Source organism: Strix aluco, chromosome 2 (assembly GCF_031877795.1).
Source record: "Strix aluco isolate bStrAlu1 chromosome 2, bStrAlu1.hap1, whole genome shotgun sequence".
Classification (NCBI taxonomy): Eukaryota; Metazoa; Chordata; class Aves; order Strigiformes; family Strigidae; genus Strix; species Strix aluco.
Genome location: NC_133932.1, coordinates 127001591 through 127022939, shown reverse-complemented (window position 1 = coordinate 127022939; position 21349 = coordinate 127001591).

Below are 21349 nucleotides of genomic sequence, written 5' to 3'. Positions count from 1 at the left end.
AAGCAGCTGCCTGCTGCAACCTACTGAGCGTTATGTGGGAGTGTTTACAAGGCGATTTATATGGCAAATAAAAAAGAGAAACTGTGAAGAGAGGGGGGTTTTTTGAGTCACTTTAAGTGTTTTATTTTATTTAAAATAACATAGAAAATTAAATGCATCAATTACTGTTAGCACTATGTTACAAGGTGATCATATCTTTATGAAATAACATGTGAGGATTCAAGCAGCACAAGTAACTCAGCCTTAATACATACAAAAGGTGATGTGCTGATTTTGTTAAGTCCATTAGGTCACTCCTGTTGTCTTCAGTAACTTCACTGGGTCTCCCTGAGAATGGGATGTTTGTAACGCAGCAGTTGGGGCATTATCACTGCCTAAATAGAAGCAGAAAGGATTTCTCCTGGAAAATGTTACAGAAACTTAAATATGCTACTTAAAGTTAGGTGAGAATTGACAGGTTGCAAGGAGACCGAGTTCATGTCATTCTCCATCCCACTTAGAGCAAAGCCAGGTTAACAATTTCTGTGCACCTTGATGTCAAAGGTTAATACTTGAAGAACTGTGGCTTCTGCCTGCAGGGCTTCCGGTGCAAATCTGTGTGCCTTGAGTTTTCTTCCCAGCAAAGACCAAAATGCAGTCATGGGGGAGGATTCCTGTCAGCTGCCCTCAGATATCTACAGTGGTGGTGCCTCCATTTGAGATAGTCATCCTTAGCTGCTTTATATTCAGTGAAGAGATCTAGGATGCAAAGTCTAACCTATTGTTAATATCTACTTTAGAAGGACACCAACTGAGAAGAGATTATTTCTCTTCAGTGACCATTAAGGATTCCAGATGATAATCTCAGCCATGAATTTCTATTTGGATCCTATGGATTCCACCTCCAGTGCATAATTTGCTATCAGGAATTACTGTTTCATGTAATTGTTTTAAGTATATTTATTCCTATGAGAGAGAGATTAGCAAACTGGAGAGATCAGAAGAAAGCCATTAAGAGGGCCAGGGGCTGGCATATATGACATATGGGGAGAATTTAAGGGACCCAACTTACTTTGTTTTGTGATTCTATCTATTTCTGTGCTTTCTGTCCTGGGAAATAAAATATGTTTTTTGTTCTATTGAAATTGCTCCATTGCCATGTATAAATATTTGCCTTTCATAAATTACTGTAAACATAAATGTTATTTACTAGGTCGTCAGGAAAATTTACCTTATCTCTACTTACTGTTCAGTTTTAATAGTCCTAATTAAAGCAAACCTCAAAACCATGTTACTCTATGAAAGAAAAAAAAAAAAAAAAGTTATTCCTAAAGCAAAAAGGCAATGCTCTGATTAAGGCCTGCTTTCCACTTTGAAGTTTTGCTAATACATGCTGGTTTAGTGTTTGCTGTTGAATGCACCCATACACAGCCTCATGTAACCAACAATACTCAAGCTGTACATCAATGCACCTGGTGAGGCAGGGAGACCTGCTCAGCACTCAGGGTTAACCAGGTTGACCAGATTCCCACTTTCCTCCCTCTCTTAAAAACCTGGAAGTGTTTAGGAATGTTGCTTTCTCCACTGGCCTACAGCTGTGAACCAAGTAGTATGGTTCCTGGTCAGACATTCACTACATAAATCTTATGTTTCCAGAGCAGGAAAAGAGCCAGATTTCCTCCTCCTGTGAGTAAAGGGTCTACGCAAACCTAAACTAGTGTAACTGCTAGATGTGGGGTGCTTATGTTCTCACAGAGCTGATGCTACTATTCAAATAAGAAGCAGCGGAGATCCTGGATTAAGAGGTCCTAAGTCAGCATACTAGATCCTAAGCTATGAATAGTCTAGGTCAAAGAACAGAAAGTCTGGAGGCAGTCAAGAAAGCATAACTTCTTTAGATGAAAAGCTGCTGGCCATCTCATAATTTCCATAATCTCTCTTATTAGCTAAAATGGGTGACTTCTGGTATGATAAGAGGATGTGAGCTTACCCTGCTCTCCCAGGGATGCAGGATTTCTTCAGAACACAGCAGAGCCAGAGCCAGAGGTACCAGGAGGACAGCAGTGCTGCAAGAGCGCAGGAGAATACAACACTGTAATACTGCTAAGTGCCAGGCTTTGTCTGTGCTATACAGCCCTCTCATTTTGGAAAATGACATCATTGTTTCCTAGGCCAGAGGTAAGGCTAGTTTAATTCCTTTGATTATTATTCTTATTCATGATAAATCTGAGCTATTTAATGAAAAAGTGACTTGTGGGTGATAGCAAACTGAAATAAGTTCAGGAGAACATAATCATTCACCTTTAAAAGTACCTGAAAGCCTGGCCAACTGGATGCTGCAGTTTGATCACCCTCTTCAAAGAAAGGTTCACTACTGCATTACAGCCTCTGTCCCCCTGTCAGGCTATTCCCTTGGGCTGCACATAGCTAGGTGTGGGGGCAGTGCTTCCCAAATGAGAGTCTAGAGAACACAAAGACCTGCATTGCTCCAGCTGGTGATACTAAAGAAGTTGTCATATGCAAAGCAGTATCTGCTTAAGGAATTTTATTTGATTTAATTCATTGCTAGTTAACAACTTGATTATTGATACTGGTAGCAAGGTAAAAAAGAAGAGAAAAATATAGCCAATTAAACAAAAACCTAGGGAAACAGCTCTTTCACAAGTGGCAGACCCTCAAGGATGTCCCTGCCCTCCTGTGAGTGGCCCATGGCTGTAGTTCCTCATGGGTGTCCATATCCCAGCATGGGTTACTCACAGCTGCATTCCCACCAGCGGTACCTTCTCTGGCATGGAGCACTTCTTTCCATGAGCATCTCCAGCCATGTCCCCAGAAACATCTCCTTCCAAGTGTTTCTTCATGTGTATCTTCTCATGTGTCTTAAAGCCTGCAGCTGACACTTTTCCTTGGCAGCCTCATACCTATGTCTTTGCCTTAGAAGACTGCATGTTCAGTTGTCCATATTTAGGCAACTGGTTCAGCCCCAACTTCTTGAAAAAGTTTATTTCCCACATTCCTCCTATTCCTTTCCTACTTGAAGAGGAAGTGAATGGCAGCCACAGTTTAAATAACAGTACTGTTGGGTTGCAGTTGCCAGTGCATGGTAATTAAGAAGACCAGAGTCCTGTCTTTGCTTCATTCTTCTCTGCAATTTTCATAATTCACATGAACTCAGCCAGGAATTTTCATCCAACCATAAATCAGTGACCGTGGCCATGTCCATCCAGTTCTGTGGTGAGCTCCAAACCCTGCAGCATACAGAGTCTGACATTTCCTGCTCTGTGTTTTAGAGTTACCATGTTCCTCCTTAGTATGATAAGTTTTGAAGATACAGCCACTACATGTTAGTATACTGTAAAGTTCAGTGAGTATATGGCAACTAATGTGGGCAAAGACGGAGCTCAACTTGATTGAGGTCTCAACTAAAAGCTATGGAAAGGCAGATACGCCCAGCATTCAGGGCTGAATGAGACTGCAAAGGCTGACATAACAGGGTGAATAAATACTAGCACTATAAGAAAAAAAAAGTTACAGAAGTTCTTCTTAAATAGGTTAAACATCACACTAGTAAATGAAACAGCTGTGGGTCATCATCCAGTAGACACATTCCAGAAGATCATGGGCAGGTTCTCTTCTTGACCCAATCTCATTCATAAAAATGGTATGGAAATGTATAAAAGTCTTTGCTTGTATAATTAATATATGGTGTAATGACACAGAGCTATCATGTGAATGGTAAATAATTATGGAAGCTGGTTGGTGTCCTGGTTTTGGCCAGGACAGAGTTAACTTTCCATGGGCTGAGAGGGAGCACAGCTAGAGGGCCTGGCCCAGATCGGTGATTGGAGTATTCCATATCACGTAACATCATGCTCAGTGTATAAGGGGACGTGTGTTCTCTTGTTTCTGTTTCCGTTTTCCGGTCGGCACAGCAGGATTTCTGGTGTGGTTGGGATTGCTGCTGGGTCAGCCTGCGTGCCAGTCGGTGAGCAACTGCATTGTATATTACCCGATTTGGACTTACTATTGTTACTGTTGTTTTGTTACTATTACTAAATTTTTTTATTCAACCTACGAATTTCTTTTTTTTGTCCCTCCCCTATTTCACTGGGGAGGCCTGGGGGGGAAGTAAACAACTGGCCATGTGGTAATTGGCTACCAGACGAGTTCAAACCATGACAGTTGTTTATACAGAGCAGGATGGAGAATATAGCAAACCAGAACCATTTGAGAAGAATAATTTTTTTTTCAACACCAGCAGAGTAATTCATCACAGTCAAATGAACATAGATCTTCTCTACAAGTTGGAGGAGCTGCGAGTTGCTATTGTGTCTCAGTAAACTGAACTCAGTGTAGTAGAAAATTCTTTGAATAAGTGCTTTAAGTGTGATGGTAGGAGCTTGTTCTACAGCTGAGAAGCAATCTTTGGCTGCACAAGACTTGAAATACCAAATGGGAGTAGGTAGATGCTATCTCCAGCTTTACTAAGACTCACTCAAATCCTCGCAGTTCAAAAAGGGATGTTGAGAAGCTTCAGAGCATTCAGAAAAGCTGCAAGACTGATTTGAGAGTTGGGATCCAAACTTTACTTTACAAAATACAATTTTGGGAGCTCTATTTAGTAATCAAAAGATGGTTAAAAATTACTCTAGGGAAACAAAATTTTATTTATTTCGGACTAGATCTGTAGTAAAGCAAGGAATTAACGTCTAGAAATTATTCACTTAGAGCTTGAATTGAGTGTCCATCACTGGACGTCTTTAGATCACTCTGATCTTAAATCTGTCTGGTTTTAAACAAGTCTCCATCTGTCTCTCTTTAGATAAGCTGCAGTTCAGGTAAAAGTTACAAAACTGACAGTACACCCGGGAAAGTTGTTGGGTAAACAGGAAGCCAGTCAATGTGGTCAAAATTAATCTCTTCTATTATTAAAAAAATATTCATTCACGTAGAGAGGAAATGAAAAATCTGCAAGATACAAAATTCCTTTTGGTCCTGAGCAGACTCTGCCTGGAGAAACCCCTCGGCCTGTGTCTGCCTTGTGAGCACCCCTGCAGCCCTCCTGCCCAGCTCAGCCAAGGTGTACAACTGGGCACGAGAGCTGCAACAGTGCTGAGCTTTGCTAGTAACTGCTGAGGGAGAGGGGCGTGATTTATGAGCACTAATTCATCGGCTGCAAATATTTCTTTCTTATTTCACCAGCCACTTTTTTTCTTTCTTAAATCATATTTTTAATCCAGGGTGGTTTCATTATATTGACTGCAATATAGAAAACAGTAATATTGAAAGCAGTAATATTGAACAACAATATTACTCCAAAACACTTTCTGAGGGAATTTAATGTTTACAAAGAAATTACTCATCACGCACTCTGTAGGAAGAAACAAATTCTCCTCCGAATTGCCAAAGAAGGTGTTTTTTTCTTTTTCTTTTTTTTTCCTTCTCTCTTGTTTGCTCTGTTTTCTTGAGACAGAGATGTTTTTGACATTAGATCACTGCTTTGACATGCTTTCTTCACAGGAGACTAATTTTAGCGGGCAATGGAGTTTATCAGGCGAAGGAGATTTTACTCATTGCTTACAGGAAGTAAGCAAAAGAGGAAAACTTCAAATTGTCAAAAGCACTCACTAGAAGCTTGGACTCTGAATGTTTTAGATAACAAAAAGGGATCTGGCATGTTCCCATACACAGATAAATGAGGAAGGATAATGGCTGCACTCTTGGCAGCACAGAAGACAACAACATAGGGACTTTCAGCTAGGTCCTCAGGGTATGTGTTGCAATGATATGACAATGACATCTTGAGATTTGTTATAGGGAAAACCATTGTGTTGGGTGTTCCTGCTGCACCCCACAGAACTATTGTGCTGACTGCTGTGTAAGCACTCACAGACATACTGCCACAGTCTTATGGGCCTCAAGCAGCAGAAGACAGTTACAGAGTGTTGTATAGGGCTGAATCAAATTATGTACATATGTTTACATATGTTTACAGGGAAGTGATCTTGCCCCTGTACTCGGCACTGGTGAGGCCACACCTCGATTACTGTGTTCAGTTTTGGGCCCCTCACTACAAAAAGGACATTGAATGACTCGAGCATGTCCAGAGAAGGGCAACGAAGCTGGTGAAGGGTCTGGAGCACATGTCGTACGAGGAGCGGCTGAGGGAACTGGGGTTGTTTAGTCTGGAGAAGAGGAGGCTGAGGGGAGAACTCATCGCCCTCTACAACTCCCTGAAAGGAGGTTGCAGAGAGCTGGGGATGAGCCTCTTGAACCAAGTAATAAGCGATAGGACAAGAGGTAATGGCCTCAAGTTGCGCCAGGGAAGGTTTAGACTGGATATTAGGAAGCATTTCTTTACAGAACGTGTAGTCAGGTGTTGGAATAGGCTGCCCAGGGAGGTGGTGGAGTCCCCATCCCTGGAGGTATTTAAGAGTCGGTTTGACATAGCGCTGAGGGATATGGTGTAGTTGAGAACTGTCAATGTTAGGCTAAGGGTTAGACTGGATGATCTTCAAGGTCTTTTCCAACCTAGACAATTCTGTGATTCTGTTTCACTGAATTTCAGGGTTATGACCTCTTGAAAAACTCAGTGTCAATATGGGTTTTCAGCATTTGGAAGAAGATCAGCTACCCTTTTAACATGTGTTGATAAGCACTTGAAGGCTTGCAGATAAGCAATGCAGAGTTACCCATCCTGGTTCCATGATGGTCCTGAGAAACTTTAAAAAATCCAAGCTGTGTATTTTAAGGCTCTATAATTGACTGTAACCAAGTCAGCATATCTCAGTTGACCTTTTAACTGTCTTCCAGCACATTGCCAACACCCCTTTCTAGTTGTGAAGTAATGCACAATCATTTAAAACTCATACAAAAGTGTAGTCAAGTACCTAGTATGTGATAAGCAATACTGAAGAAATATACATTGACTTACTCATCTCAAACTTATCCAGTCTAAACAATGTGTCCTACAAAATGCTGTTCTGTCGGTTAGTTGCCTCAGTGGCAAACAAAATCAACCTGCTTCCTGCTGATTTAAGGCCCTTCTGAATTCCTCCCCACATTATAGAATCATATCAAAAGCCGAAGATGGAGAAACTGTACTCCTGCATCTTCGTTCCCTGTTTGCCAGGAAAGGTGCAAATCATTGAACTATCATGTTTTCCTGCCCTCCTACCTGGAGTAGAGCACTGAGCAACCTGACAGGCAAACAGTAAATCGCCACCAGATGAGGAAGCAGCAAGGCAGAAGCTGTCAGTTCTGTCCAGCACTAAGACATCTCCATGCTTACCTGGGTCTTTTTGTGGATGCTGACTCAATATTCCTGGGTTTTTTTTCCTGAAAGGGTGTACCTTGCATCAGTCCCTACTTGAATTGTTGTCCTTTTTCTAACCTTTGCTTTCCTGTCTGGATGAAGAAGCAGAAGAATATATAAACAAATAAGTAAGATGAGGTGAAGGGAAAGAATGGCCCAAGGAAACCACACTGAGGCTATGTATGAAAAGGCAGCTTTAACTAAAATAAGATTCAAGAAAAAAAAAAATAGACACACTGAAGGAGCTGTTTTCTCTTCTGCATTTTGGCTGGTTGGAGATTCTGGCCATGACCTGGGTGAGTCATAGCAGTGGGGGCTGCTATGTACAAACCAGGGCAGTGAGGCTGGCATTGATGTAGGCCCAATGCACAAATGCACGGTGGCTCACCAGCCAACTGTCTGTATGTGCCCTTTCCTTCACATCCTGATGCCTGGTTCCCTCCTACATGCCCTCCATCTGCAGTTATCCCCTTAATAAACAACCTCTGCACCACCACCTATTGCAGTGTCATTTCTGTTGCTCACACCAAGGGGGTGCTTCTTGTCTTCAGTCTGGTCTCATGGTGCCAGTTACAGCATGGCTTTCTGTCAGTGCAGGATCCCAGGATGCCTGCTTTTGGCCTACAAACTATTTTCAAAGCTAAGCTACTTTCATCATCTAGACACAGAGAGGAGCAAATTGCCTGGCCATGATAAGATGGTGCTGTCAGGAGCCAGCGTGCCTGTGGTGGCTGTGATAAGTGGCAGCATTCCCCCTCCCTGTGCTCTTTCTGCCTGAGGAGATCGTGTGATTTTTTATTCCAGACATATATGTTGCATCACTTCCTAAAGTACCGGGTGGCAATGTCTCTGTCCTCCAAATGCAGCACAAGCAAAAGCTAGATAACTCTGCAGAGGGGCTGATTATGAGAATGCTGCTAGACATACAGGCTCTTTTCATTTTTTGCCCTGTCCCAATTCCTGACTGTAACATAAAAACTTTACTTCTCAAAGACGTTAGTTTAGTTTTTTTAACTTTCTCTGAAAGCAAATTAGAGTGGCTAAAACACCCTTCTGTGCTCACAGCAACTACCCTGAACCAAAGTGCAACATGAGCAGTAAATAAGGGGCATTTGAAAATGTAACTTGTGAATTAGGCTAGAATGCAATTGAATATCACATTGGAGGAGAGAAGCATGGTAGAAACGTTCGTGCATGGCTGCAACATAAATGCAGGAAATTGGCTGCCAGACCAAAATGGACTTCATAGCCATATTGGTAGTGATTTCCTAAAAACCTATGAACATTTTTCCTACTTGGGCTTTGGATTTTCACTCAGTTGAAATGGACAATTTGTGAGATTCCTTATTACTGATAGTTTTCCTCATTTCCCTCTTTGGATTTCCAGAGTTTTACGATGAAAAAGATATCAATATTCAGGGGGGAAAAAATATATAAAACAGCAAATACAATGTAATCTTTATTGGAAAGAGTAATTTCTGATAAGTAGCCAAATACTACTGAGAGGAATAGAAATTCTGATGAAAGATTCTGCTCACAAAGAAAACCTCATTTATTACCTTGACATGTCATTTTGGTGCTCTTAACATTTTTAATCATGTCAAGCCAGAACAAGAATCTAAAATAACTGAGCAGCTGCTTGGTTCTGGTTTTCTTGGTATGAAAAGGAAATCTTTGCTTTTACTCTATCTCCCTGGAAAAATACTTTCTTTCATGAGTTTTATTTCATTCTAATCCTCCTGGTGTATATGTGAAAGCAATTGTGTGTATAAATACACAGAGCAGCTGTAGCCATATTGGATAATAGGCCTGTAATTACTTCTCTGATTTAAAGCCTAATAGTTTATTCCACAACTGTTGTGATGCATTTTTATTAATATTGCAATAATTTTGCTGCCCTTTTGCTAAGTTGTGTACTATTGTCTCCCAAAATAAATGGAGTACTTACAGTATAGGGATAATTAGAATTTAGCTCAGTATGGAAATACTTAACTCTCAGTGAACCAAACCAATCTATTTACAACAGGAATTTAGGAACTGGGTTACACTAGAAGTCTGTGGCTAAGCTGGGGACAGATTTCAGTGCTGGCAAATTTATTACTGTTCACCATGCTATGCTCAAAATATAAAAAAAAAAAAAAAAGTTTTGAGTTTTTTCTTTCCATCTGCAAAAAAAAAATGACTTATTGTTTTAAAATTAAATATGCTAGGGAAAAAAAAAGACTGAAGTAGGGGAGTAAGACTTGAATCCATTTAGGGACTGTATTGCCTGGGGCTTTGCCTAGGTGTGCAAGAATGTAGAAAAGGCCGTAATAGCTCAGGTAAAGGGTCCATCTGGACTCAGAAGCTGTGTGAGGATTTGGAACACCTATGGAAACCCCAGTGCATGGATGCCTGCTCCACTTCTGAAGTCCACACAAAGCTAATATACAGCAATCTCTGTCTCCCATGGCCAGACCATAACCTGTGTCCAGCATCTGCAAAAGTGCAATAATTCTTGGGGGCAGGGAGGTGTGTTGTGAGAGGAGAAAAGAAACCCTCAGTGGTAATAAATGGTTGCTCAGGGAAGGGCAACAGGATGAGCATGTATGACACTGCCCACTAGTAGTCTCAGCCTTGAACTATGTTCATCTCAGGCATGTCCATAGCTGGATGCATTTGGTAAACCTCAATAGGGTTATAGATATTTCCCTGTATTATCTGTACAGAGGCAACACTGGTGCATGAATACTGATGTCACTTTGTGCTGTGTCTGATGCATCTGGTCATTTGCTTTATCCTCCTGGGTTAAATTCTTCCATCACAGGAAAGTTCAAACACTGAAAGTTTGGAAGGCCTTAGCTTTTCCTTCTTGGAATAATATAAACAAAGTACAAGAGGAACATGTATTAAAACTGGAGTTCCTTTGTGCGACTTTATTGAAAGCATGTAAGTTTACCATGGGGTAAAACTACTCATTTAATTGGGGCTCTAAAACAACTTAGGTTTCTTTAGGTAATTTCTCATGGCCTGAGGTTAGTAAGTGAAATTTTACTTCCTGTAAAGGTAAACACATTTACTGGTGGGCCAGGATTGTCCCACTGTGAACTAATACCTGAATTTCCTAGAATTTCCCCAAGAGTTCTAACAGTTAGAAATTTGCTGCACTTCTAACTGATAAGCTTATTGATTTAGTTAGTAACAGTACCAGAGGAATGGAAGGCAGCAATTGTGATGTCAAATTTTATAGATAGCTCCAAGTAACTCAGACCAGTAAGACTGATCATTTCACTAAACAGACAACTGGAAAATCTGATGGAGAATTAGAATTAGAGGAGAGTTAGCACTGATTTGGTTGGTAGAAGCAATCTCTCACGAATCTACCTGAGTTCTTTCGAGAAGTTAATGAGTGTGCCTAGGGTCTATAAAAAGCTTTCAATATGGTTCTGCAAGAAAAAATCACCAAAGAAATTAAGCTGATGCGCAAAGACAGAAATCCCTCTGGAGGAAAACCTGGTTAAAACATTAGAAATAAATGTTGAGAAGAGGTCAAGAGTTTTATTATCACTGAGAGGTTACAAAATAATTTCAGAAAGATGTGTGCTAGAATCTGAGCAGTTCAGCATATCATTCACAAAAGTGATGTACCAAAGCGTGCAAATAATATAAAATTATTCAGGATATTCAAAATTAAAGCTTACTGCAAACAGTTGCAGAAGATTATCAAATTCTGGGTGACTGCATGATAAAATGTCAAATTTTTTCTTGATAAATGCCAGGTACTGCGCATTACAAGAAATAGCTCTAGCTTTGTGTATAGCTGGTTCTAATGATGTATTTTTATTCAGAAAAACAATCTAGGAGTCATTGTGAAAATTATGTTTCCTCTGAAAACATCGACTTAGTGCTTAGAAGTTGTTCAGAAACAATTCTTATTAAGCGTTATTAGGAAAGCAATTGAAAAAACAGGTAAAAATATACTTCCATCTAGATCCATAAAGCACCCTTATCTTCAGTTTTGTGTATTTTTCTGGTCTTCCATCTCACATAGGACATATCTGAACAGCAGAAGGTGCAAAAAAGGACAGAAATAGCAGTATTCTACCATACAGGAAGATAATGTGTATTAAGGTACTTCATTTTAGAAAGAAATAGCAAAATGTTTAATGATAAAGACCTATAAACACTTGAAACATTGAACATTTTCACAGAGAACATGCCTAGGAAACAATCATTCACTACTCTTCCTAATAAAGAATTAGAAGGACCCAGTGAAATTGTTAAGCAATGATTTGGAAACAAATTGAAGGCACTAATTTTTTTACATATGGTTAACTTGTGAAACCTTTTGCTTAAATAGTTATGGAGTCCAAAACATAAATGCAGCTTAAAATAGGATCAGAATCATATTAAGTTTAAAAAGCAATTTTTTCATAGATCCCTTGATGGCTGTTAAATGAAATTGTTTAAATAAAAACTCTGGCTCAGTTATTTCCTAGGAGATTTTCCCAGCCCTCTCCAGTAGTAAAGATCACTACATACTGGGAATTATCCTATTTCTTATATTCTTTCTCTAAGCATCTTGTACTAGTCACTATCGTAGATGGGACATACGGGTTGTTAGTGTCATCCTGTGTTCTTATGTTCATAATTTAATATGCTATGGAACACAAAACCCAGTGCTCCCTTATAATGTGAGTTGGGAGTATTAACCTAATATGTATCAATTTCTCTTCAAGAAGTATCTGCTATTTGGTTTAGCTGAGTGATCTGACTGCAGGTAGCCTTCTGTCAGATGATATTTGTCTTGCACAAGATTAATCACATTACCACAGTTGAAATCACAACTATTTTTGAACCATGGGTTTTTTTTAATTTGGAGCTGATATAGTCAGTGTTCAACTAAATGTTTCAAGATTTTGAATAGCTGTCTCGCTGATCAGGTCTGATCTGAATATTAGGCACTTTAAAACTGATTGTATGGACATTCATTTACATTAATTTCCATTTCTGACTTTATCTGCCACCAAGTTCTTGGGAAAGGTACAGTTCTTGGGTTCAAATGACCTGGCTGACATGCTCCCAGAATAACTTATAGCTTTCACTGATTAGATGGATCCAAGTGCAGCTGTCAGAACTTCCAGAGCTGCTGAAATATCAGATCATTGAGGGGATTTGATGTAAGCTTAATATAAATTCTTCACTGAAGTTGATTTTTTTCCATCCATGCACCTCTCATTAGGATCCTCCACTGTCCAGGACTGCTGAAAATATGCCTTTTTACAAAATCTGTTTTGACAGTTTGACTCTCTTCAGTTTTCTGTACACTCACTGGCATGGTCTACATTGCCTTCTGTGAATCACGGAGGTTGTTCCCTCAGTCTGCAGAAAACCACATGTTACTGCCACATGTTTAAATGAAATAGTAATTTTCTCTGTACCAATAGGCTGAAATAATGTTAGCTAGGTTACAAACAGCCTCACACTAGTGTCTCTCAGTCTCTCATCTCCAACTTGCCTCATACAAGATACTGGCAATGAGCATGACTGAAGAGCGTTCACCTGGTGAACACCATGCTCACAGTTCTTCCCTTTGGTCTCCAGCCAGAGCACCTGATTCTAATGCCTAAACTGAAACAGGTATCTATAGGACAGATGATAGAAAAGCAAAAATATCAAAGCACATAGAGAATTTTTGCTTCTCCACAACTGAACTGCTAAGAGAGTGCCAAGACTTGATTGAAAGATATTGTCTGAGTATACTATATCTGAAAAGATATGGATGATTCAGTGGTGTGTCACCAGCTTTACAGAGTAACCAGACAAATGCAGAAAGCAGTCATTTTTACTAAAGAAACAAATCCCATAACCTGGAAAATATTAAGGTAGCAATTTAAACAAAGCTCTGCAGAGAACTTACTGCTAAATGCCCTCCACTGGTGCAGGACAACTGCAGTGGGAAAAAAAATATTCTCAGTGCAGGACGTTACAGACAAATATTAGCAATCTCTTCTAGATAAAGCAAGCAGCTACCTTGCCACACACTGGACAACAAGAAAGATATGGAAGCAGTCAAAAACACTGTTTGGGATCCAAACCAAAGCAAACTGCCCCATTGCAGAAAACTCAGCAATAAAACTTACAAGATCTCTGTTTTCTGTTGATATCAAAGGTATGAAAAACGTAGAGGGAAAACCTGGCTTGGACTCATGAATTCACTGTGGTTTTCCTAATCCCCTAGCTAGAGCTCTTCAACTCATTTTGAAGAGTCAAAATGAGGAGAACAGGCTGGGAAGAGGCAGGGTGTGTGACTAACGGGACAGAAGAAGAAGGGGATATGGCTGCTTGGATCTCTATCTCCATTTCTCTACACTTTCCTTCTTTTCCCAGGCATCACTTGTTCTCTTCTCCTTGTGCCCAAACCTCTACTTTTTTTTGTTGCTTTCTTCTTTTAAACATGGATTCTGCTGGCCCTCAGTCCTCCTTTGGTGTCCATGACATATTTGGGGCAGAGACATGAAGGTGTCCATCAGTGATGTGGGGACTCCTGCCAAAGGGGTGCTTGGTGGCCCACGCTGGGGCTCATACAATCTGAATTCCATTCCCTGTCAAGGACTTCCCAAAATCCCTTCTCGTATCCAGTCCACTGCATGCCCTGCCTTCTTCTGTGCTCTCTGTTGAAAAGGACCAGCTGTATCTGCAAACCACCACCCAGGTTTCTGTTTGTGTCTTTGCTCATTTCCACCAAGAGCAATATTTACCAAAATGCTAGCAAGTTTGTTGATTTTATCAGCAATGCTCAGCATGTGGCAGCTGCTGTCGTTTCCAGTGCCTAAAGAAAGCTGATGCAAATGCAGCAAACAATGAGAGCCTGCCAGCAGTATCTGGAAGCCGTGAACCCCTGATGAATGAAAGCTGGGGCCCGATGCCTGCTCCTGCACACACTGCCAGCAGACCAGCAGCACTGGGACTTATCAATGGGAACAATGCAGACACAGAGGTGTGTTTACCAGTAGGGACTGGGGGGATGGTGGGTGGTGGTGGTGGTGTTTTTTTAATACATATCTACATTGGGGAGCTCTGGTTGAAAAGAATTATCGAGCATGTCAGTCAAATACATGAGTTCCCCTTCTTTTATGTACCCAAGCATAGCACATATGTAACCAAGCATAGCACAGAGTAAAAATAGCCTATGTGTCACCCTGTGTCCTGCTGGCACACACAGCGCTCAGATCTCTTTAGCAAAGGTCAAGTCACCCCCGATCATGGATGAAATCCCACTCACTTAGAGGAAAAGAGCTGTGTACACACTACACTGAAAAATCATGTGCATTATTAGAGGAGCTGGGGAAGGCATCTCAACTGCGAAGCAGGGCGTTTGTGCTGGCCCCCTTCCACGTTACACATGGGTGTGGGGTGCTGGGTTTCCACACTGGCTGGGCAGAGAGGGACTACTCAGCTGAGGCAATTGCATTGAACAGGGTGAAGGGCAACCTGGGGATGAGTGATAAGAAACTAGGATTTAAGCCTCTACTGTTGAATTCAATACTGTTGAATTTCCCACAGCATTCTCCTGGCAAAACTGGCTGCTCAAGGCTTGGATGTGCACACGCTTTGCTGGGTAAAAAACTGGCTGGATGGCCGGGCCCAAAGAGTTGTGGTGAATGGAGTTAAATCCAGTTGGCGGCCGGTCACGAGTGGTGTCCCCCAGGGCTCAGTTTTGGGGCCACTCCTGTTTAAACTCTTTATTGATGATCTAGATGAGGGGATCGAGTGCACCCTCAGTAAGTTTGCAGATGACACCAAGTTGGGTGGGAGTGTTGATCTGCTCGAGGGTAGGGAGGCTCTGCAGAGAGACCTGGACAGGCTGGAGCGATGGGCTAATGCCAACTGTAGGAGTTTCAATAAGGCCAAATGCCGGGTGCTGCACTTGGGCCACAACAACCCCCAGCAGCGCTACAGGCTTGGGGAGGAGTGGCTGGAGAGCTGCCAGTCAGAGAGGGACCTGGGGGTGTTGATTGACAGCCGGCTGAACATGAGCCAGCAGTGTGCCCAGGTGGCCAAGAAGGCCAATGGCATCCTGGCTTCTGTCACAAATAGCGTAGCCAGCAGGGACAGGGAAGGGATCTTGCCCCTGTACTCAGCACTGGTGAGGCCGCAGCTCGATTACTGTGTTCAGTTTTGGGCCCCTCACTCCAAAAAGGACATTGAATGACTCGAGCGTGTCCAGAGAAGGGCAACGAAGCTGGTGAAGGGTCTGGAGCACATGTCGTACGAGGAGCGGCTGAGGGAACTGGGGTTGTTTAGTCTGGAGAAGAGGAGGCTGAGGGGAGACCTCATCGCCCTCTACAACTCCCTGAAAGGAGGTTGCAGAGAGCTGGGGATGAGTCTTTTGAACCAAGTAATAAGCGATAGGACAAGAGGTAATGGCCTCAAGCTGCGCCAGGGAAGGTTTAAACTGGATATTAGGAAGCATTTCTTTACAGAATGGGTTGTTGGGCGTTGGAATGGGCTGCCCAGGGAGGTGGTGGAGTCCCCATCCCTGGAAGTATTTAAGAGTAGGGTCGACATAACGCTTAGGGATATGGTGTAGTTGAGAACTGTCAGTGTTAGGTTAATGGTTGGACTAGATGATCTTCAAGGTCCTTTCCAACCTAGATGATTCTGTGAGTCTGTGATTCAACAGAGTTATTGAACTGGGGGAAAAAGCCCTTACTAATAATCCTTTTGGTGAATCAGGCTGCGGTTTTGACCTTGGCTACAGTCAGGCCTAACAGTCAGACATCTATCAGGTATTAGCTCAGATTTCTCACTGCAATCCCTTTCTGGCTGCTCTTGCAGAGAGATTGTCTCCCTGGTCCATGTTTCTCTTTAACTTCCTGCAGCTTGTTTTCTGAAGGCTGAGTCACTCACAGATCTCTTCACAGGTTCCTGTGTACAATTTGAAAAAAAATATCTGTATCCTCTGGGGCTTTACTGAAGCACAGTTCTCTCTAGCCAAAGGACAATTGGGTCTCCTGGTAATGATGTGGGAGCCTGTACAGAGACCTGCTGAAATCATTGCAGGGCTGGCACAAATTTGCAGGCAACATGAGAAGCCAGTGGTGGGGAGGGAATGAAGGGACAACAATAATACGCATATGACTTCTGCATGCTTGAAAAGGGAAAATGGAGAAAGGCAATACTCTCCTTGGAGACCCTGGCTTCTGGAGTACTTCAGTCTCACCTAAGCATAAAGGCCTGTCACATCATTGCAGCTTTAGGAAATTATTGTTTCTGCAGCTGAAGACACAATGGAAAACAGTCCATTATATAAATTATGGTTCTTTTATTTGTACACAGAAGTGACAGGCTGGTACGTCTGTGCCTAGAGCAGGGTGGTTTTGGTCATAAGGTGTCCACTTATCTCTGTTTAGATACCTTCCTAGCCCTAAATACCAGGCTGACTTCTACCACTCTTGCTCAGATGAAAAATATAATGGAGTGTGACCTCTGTAGTAAATGCAAGAAAAGATGAGGTCAAATGTGCTAGTCCCACAAGATGAAGTTAACAGAAGTCTGGAAGAGTGGAAGGCAGGCTTATCTCCCATGAAGCATAATGTCTGATGGCACATTTTATTTTAGCATAAGACTGCATTAGTATTCCTATTTTATTTTATCACCAACATACAGGGGTGAATGCAGGTATCCTTATTCCTTGCAAGCAGTATATTACTATATAAACTACTCCATTATTCTTAATGGCGCAGCTTCCAGAATAATATATTCAATTTATATTTATTGTAAGCATGAGTATCAAAATTTTGACATGTATAATGATGAGAGTACTGTAAGCTTTTAAAGGTGAGGTCTTTCATTTTAATGTGTTCTATGTAATATACCTGAAATATTATGACTTGTTTAGCAATGTGCAGGAAAACAGAACTGTTCTCTTAGTGTTAATGATCCTTGTTAGATAAAATAGAAAGCATCTTAAAAAAAGGAACCATAAAAAAACATTAATATTTTGTAATGTTCTTGAATAACAATCTAATAAAATTAATATAACTTTCTACTAATGGGGCCATTTTTATTTCTTGGGCTAAAAAGCAATGAGCCATGTACAGCAGCAGAATCTGAAGTCTAGGGAACACAGAAATTCCTTAACCAAAGAGGTAAAAATATTTTAAAGATTTTAGGGGTTAAAATGAGTGTTCCTACTAATTTCAAACCTTCTCTCACTCATAATGTAGTCTCCTGAGCATCACAATTCTCCTTCCCCCATACTGTGACAACAGAGCTACAAAAGGATCAGGACGGACTGTGGTATGATTTGTTTTGGGATTAAAACAAAGCAAGGAAAAAAACCACTTTTCTTTGGGACCCTGAAGCTGTGAAAAATGCTTTGTAGCTCTACCCTAAGACAGCAGCACACACTTCAGAAAAGGGATATTATTGCCCAGACCACTAGAAGGTTCAAAGCAGAAATAGACAGGATCTTGCAGTCACTAAAACCAGAGGTTTTCAGTCCCTCTGCAGGGACTTCAAAGGTTTCCTTACCACTGCATATCTGAGCCAAGGACAAGCCACAGGATTGTCACCAACGAAAATGTTAACACAGTAATGATTTAGCAGCTAAACAAGATTTATTAATGACCAGCAGCACTTAATCATTAACCAATTTAAAGATTCACAAAATAATTCAGTAAAATACATTATTATTATAATAGCAACTTGGCTACAGATTCAAAGATGACAAGATTCACATGAACTTAATATATGGTACCTTAAATCAATACATACATACATTCACAAACACAAGAGGTACAGACACAGACAGGCAAAAAGCATTTGGATTCAGTGAAATATATTTACCCACATTTGTGAAAATAACTGTGTATATCCAAACACATCAGTAAGCAGAGAGAAAGTGGGTGAAAGAGAAGCTAGTTAAAAGTTAAAAATTTCCCTCAAAGTTAAAATTTCCCTCTTCTTGAGTTTAGAGTACATACTCACGATGCATTGGCATTCTTCAGTGGGTGATAATTGAGACTCGAGCAGGTCGAATTCACCCTGGACTCCCATCGGCTCTATCAGTGGATGGTACCTCGAGTTGTTGATACCTGAGAAGTGTCTCAGCTCAAGGGAGTTGCTGGTCACAGCCCAAAGCAGTCCAGGAGAGCTCAAAGGGTCTCACTTGGAGTTGCTATTTATAGGGTTCAAGAGAATTGACTTTTGTCAGGTACTTTTCTGTGGGGATTCGGAAGGAGTGCCTGCGAGAAAGTGGACGTGTGAGCAATCCTGCATATGATCAAGACTGGTAAAGCCTCAGCGTTGGCAAGGAAATAACCTAGAAACAATGAACAAGAACACAGGAAGTTAAACAACTTCAGGGTGTGGGTTTGGGCAGAGAAGGAAGTTTGTACAATGTCAATGTGGCAGTTTTCATCCAATCAGAAGAAAGACCTTAAGGAGCATGTGCAAAGCTAACTGTCCAATCAGAAAGAATGATACCATGTGATTGTATCATGTGATTCTCACCTGCATTATAAAAGGCTTGCTTCACCACAATAAAATGGGCATTGCTTAATCACACTGATAGTCTGCACTGTCCATATCTCCTGCATTTTTCTGCTCTGGCCCAGATCAAACAAATAAGTTTTCTGGTGTCTTACACCAGTTGCACAAGAATTTGATGAATGTGCAATTCTGTTATTGTTCTCAGTTGACCAGGATGTTAGGACTGTTATAACCGCTCCCAAGCCATAGGGAGAGCAAGAGCCAGGCTGTCAAAGGGGTGCCTTAACGCTCTGGTTTACTGCTATTAACAGTCTTTAACTCCCAGGTTGGTATGTGGCCCGGAAGGGGGTTTGGAATCATACCAAGCACCAAGTGGCCCAGCAAGAAGAGGAGTGGGGGGAGGAACTGCACCACCACAAGGATGTAACTAATGTAGCAGCTCAGTTTAAGGGAAATCTTTGCTTTTCTCAGTAAACCCTTTACTGTTTCTCCACTCTATATTCAACCTTTGGATGGAAAATGAGAATTTTATAGTGTGTTCATCTACATCTAGCAGTTAAGTCAGATTAATATATGTTATGAAGGTAAACGACAGTAGCTATTTCATGCTTGAAAACTTATTCCCAAGTAAACATCTTTATGCAGATAGTTCTTCAGGAGCAGTTATGCTGAAAGAGCTATTCCCATGCAACTGCTTAACCCTGAGCCATTGTGAATGCACAACATTTGCACCAATTCTCTTGCAAATGGAATCCCTGAAAACTTTTAGTCTGATCTCATGTGAAGTATAGAACTTTCTTCAATTCCTGTTTGAATGAGTGTTTGTGCTTAATAAAAGCACAATATCTTTCTCCCTTAAAATTGTCCTTAGTAAAGACCCTACTATTACCTTAATTATTTTATGCTTTTTGAGACAGTTTTTCCTTTTGAATAACACACTCAAAATGTGAATGTCTAATGCGATGTGCAACTAGCATGCAATTGTTTCCTGCCTCCAGAGCCTATTGAGACTGGTCCATAGCTTGCTGTGTCTGCCAGGCCCTGCTTAGGGATTGCCTGGGAGTGTGCTCATGGGCTGGATGGACATGTTATTAGGTGTGTTAAAAACTGGCTGGACGACCAGAATCAGAGGGCAGTAATCAGTGGCTCAGTGCCCAGTGGGCAGGCAGTAATGGATGGAATATATCAGAGATTGATTATTTTCATTAATTACCTGGGTGATAAGGCAGAACAGACCCTCAGCAAATTTGTGGATTAAGTTAAATTGGAGGCACTTGATATAGAGAGCAGTAGAGCTTCAATTCAGGGGAACCTTGATAAATTCAGGGGTGGGACCAACAGAAATTTCAAGTTCAACAAGAAATGCAAACTGCTCCACCTGCGACAGAGTAACTCCACTGTTACAAACATGAGCACACATGGGGAATTGACTGGCTAACTGTTGAACAGGACCCGAGAGTTTTGGTGAACACGAGGCCCAATATCAGCCTAGAGCATGCTCTCCTCACAAATAAGACAAACTGCATAGCAGTGTTATTTATGGAGGAGCAAGACCAACAGATCAAAGGCAGATACATGCCTTTGCAAAGTACTTTGTAAAACTCAGTACAGTTTTGAGTCTTCCAGCCAAAGATAGATGTGGAGAAACTGGAGAGTCCAAAGGATGGCTATAAAGATGGTCAGTACCTAGAATTCCAACAAGGAGATGTTAAAAGAGCTGTATTGTTTGGTGCAGTGGAGAGGAGATTAAACAGTGACCTAATTGCAGCCTATAAGACTTGAAGAGGAGATAGAAACTCCTTTCAATAATAGCAGGCAATATATAAAAAATAGCAACAGTTATAGACAGCGATATGGGAGGTTCAGGTTGGAAATGAGAGGAAATATTTTTACCAGCACTCTTGAAAGTTTTCAAGTCAGCTAATAAAGCCACACTGCTTTAATGCTGGCTATCTTCAAGTAGGAAGTTGGAGAAGAAACCTGCAGAGATCCCTCCAACCAACATTAGTCCTGCTTGGTTCTTATACAGATAGAGCCTAAGGCCGGCAGAGATCCCTTCCAACCAACATTAGTTCTGGTTCTTATGTAGACATAGCCTAGAGCTTTCATACAGCTTTAGGCAAATTTTACTGCAGGGGTGCTGATGTCTCCTGTTGCCTGCTCCACCTTTCTGGTGGTACTTACTGTCCCTGCTGTACAACCAGCAGAAAGGCCCCCAGGTCCCTGTCTCAGCCACTGCCCCACAGCCATAGCACGCACACTGGGAACCAAGGCCCAGGCATGCGCTCAGCTTCACCCACTCCAATGGGGAAGAGGCTGTAACAAACCTTTGAAGACGCAGTAAGATGACCTCGGTGCCAGGGAAGGTCATGGAGCAGGTCATCTCGGGTGCCATTAAAAGTCATATAATGGACAACCAGGGCATCAGGCCCAGACAGCATAGGTTTATGAAAGGCAGGTCCTGCCTGACAAACCTGATCTCCTTCTATGACAGGGCGACCTGCTCATTGGATGAGGGAAAGGCTGTGGATGTTGTTTACCTTGACTTTAGTAAGGCCTTTGACACCGTTTCCCACA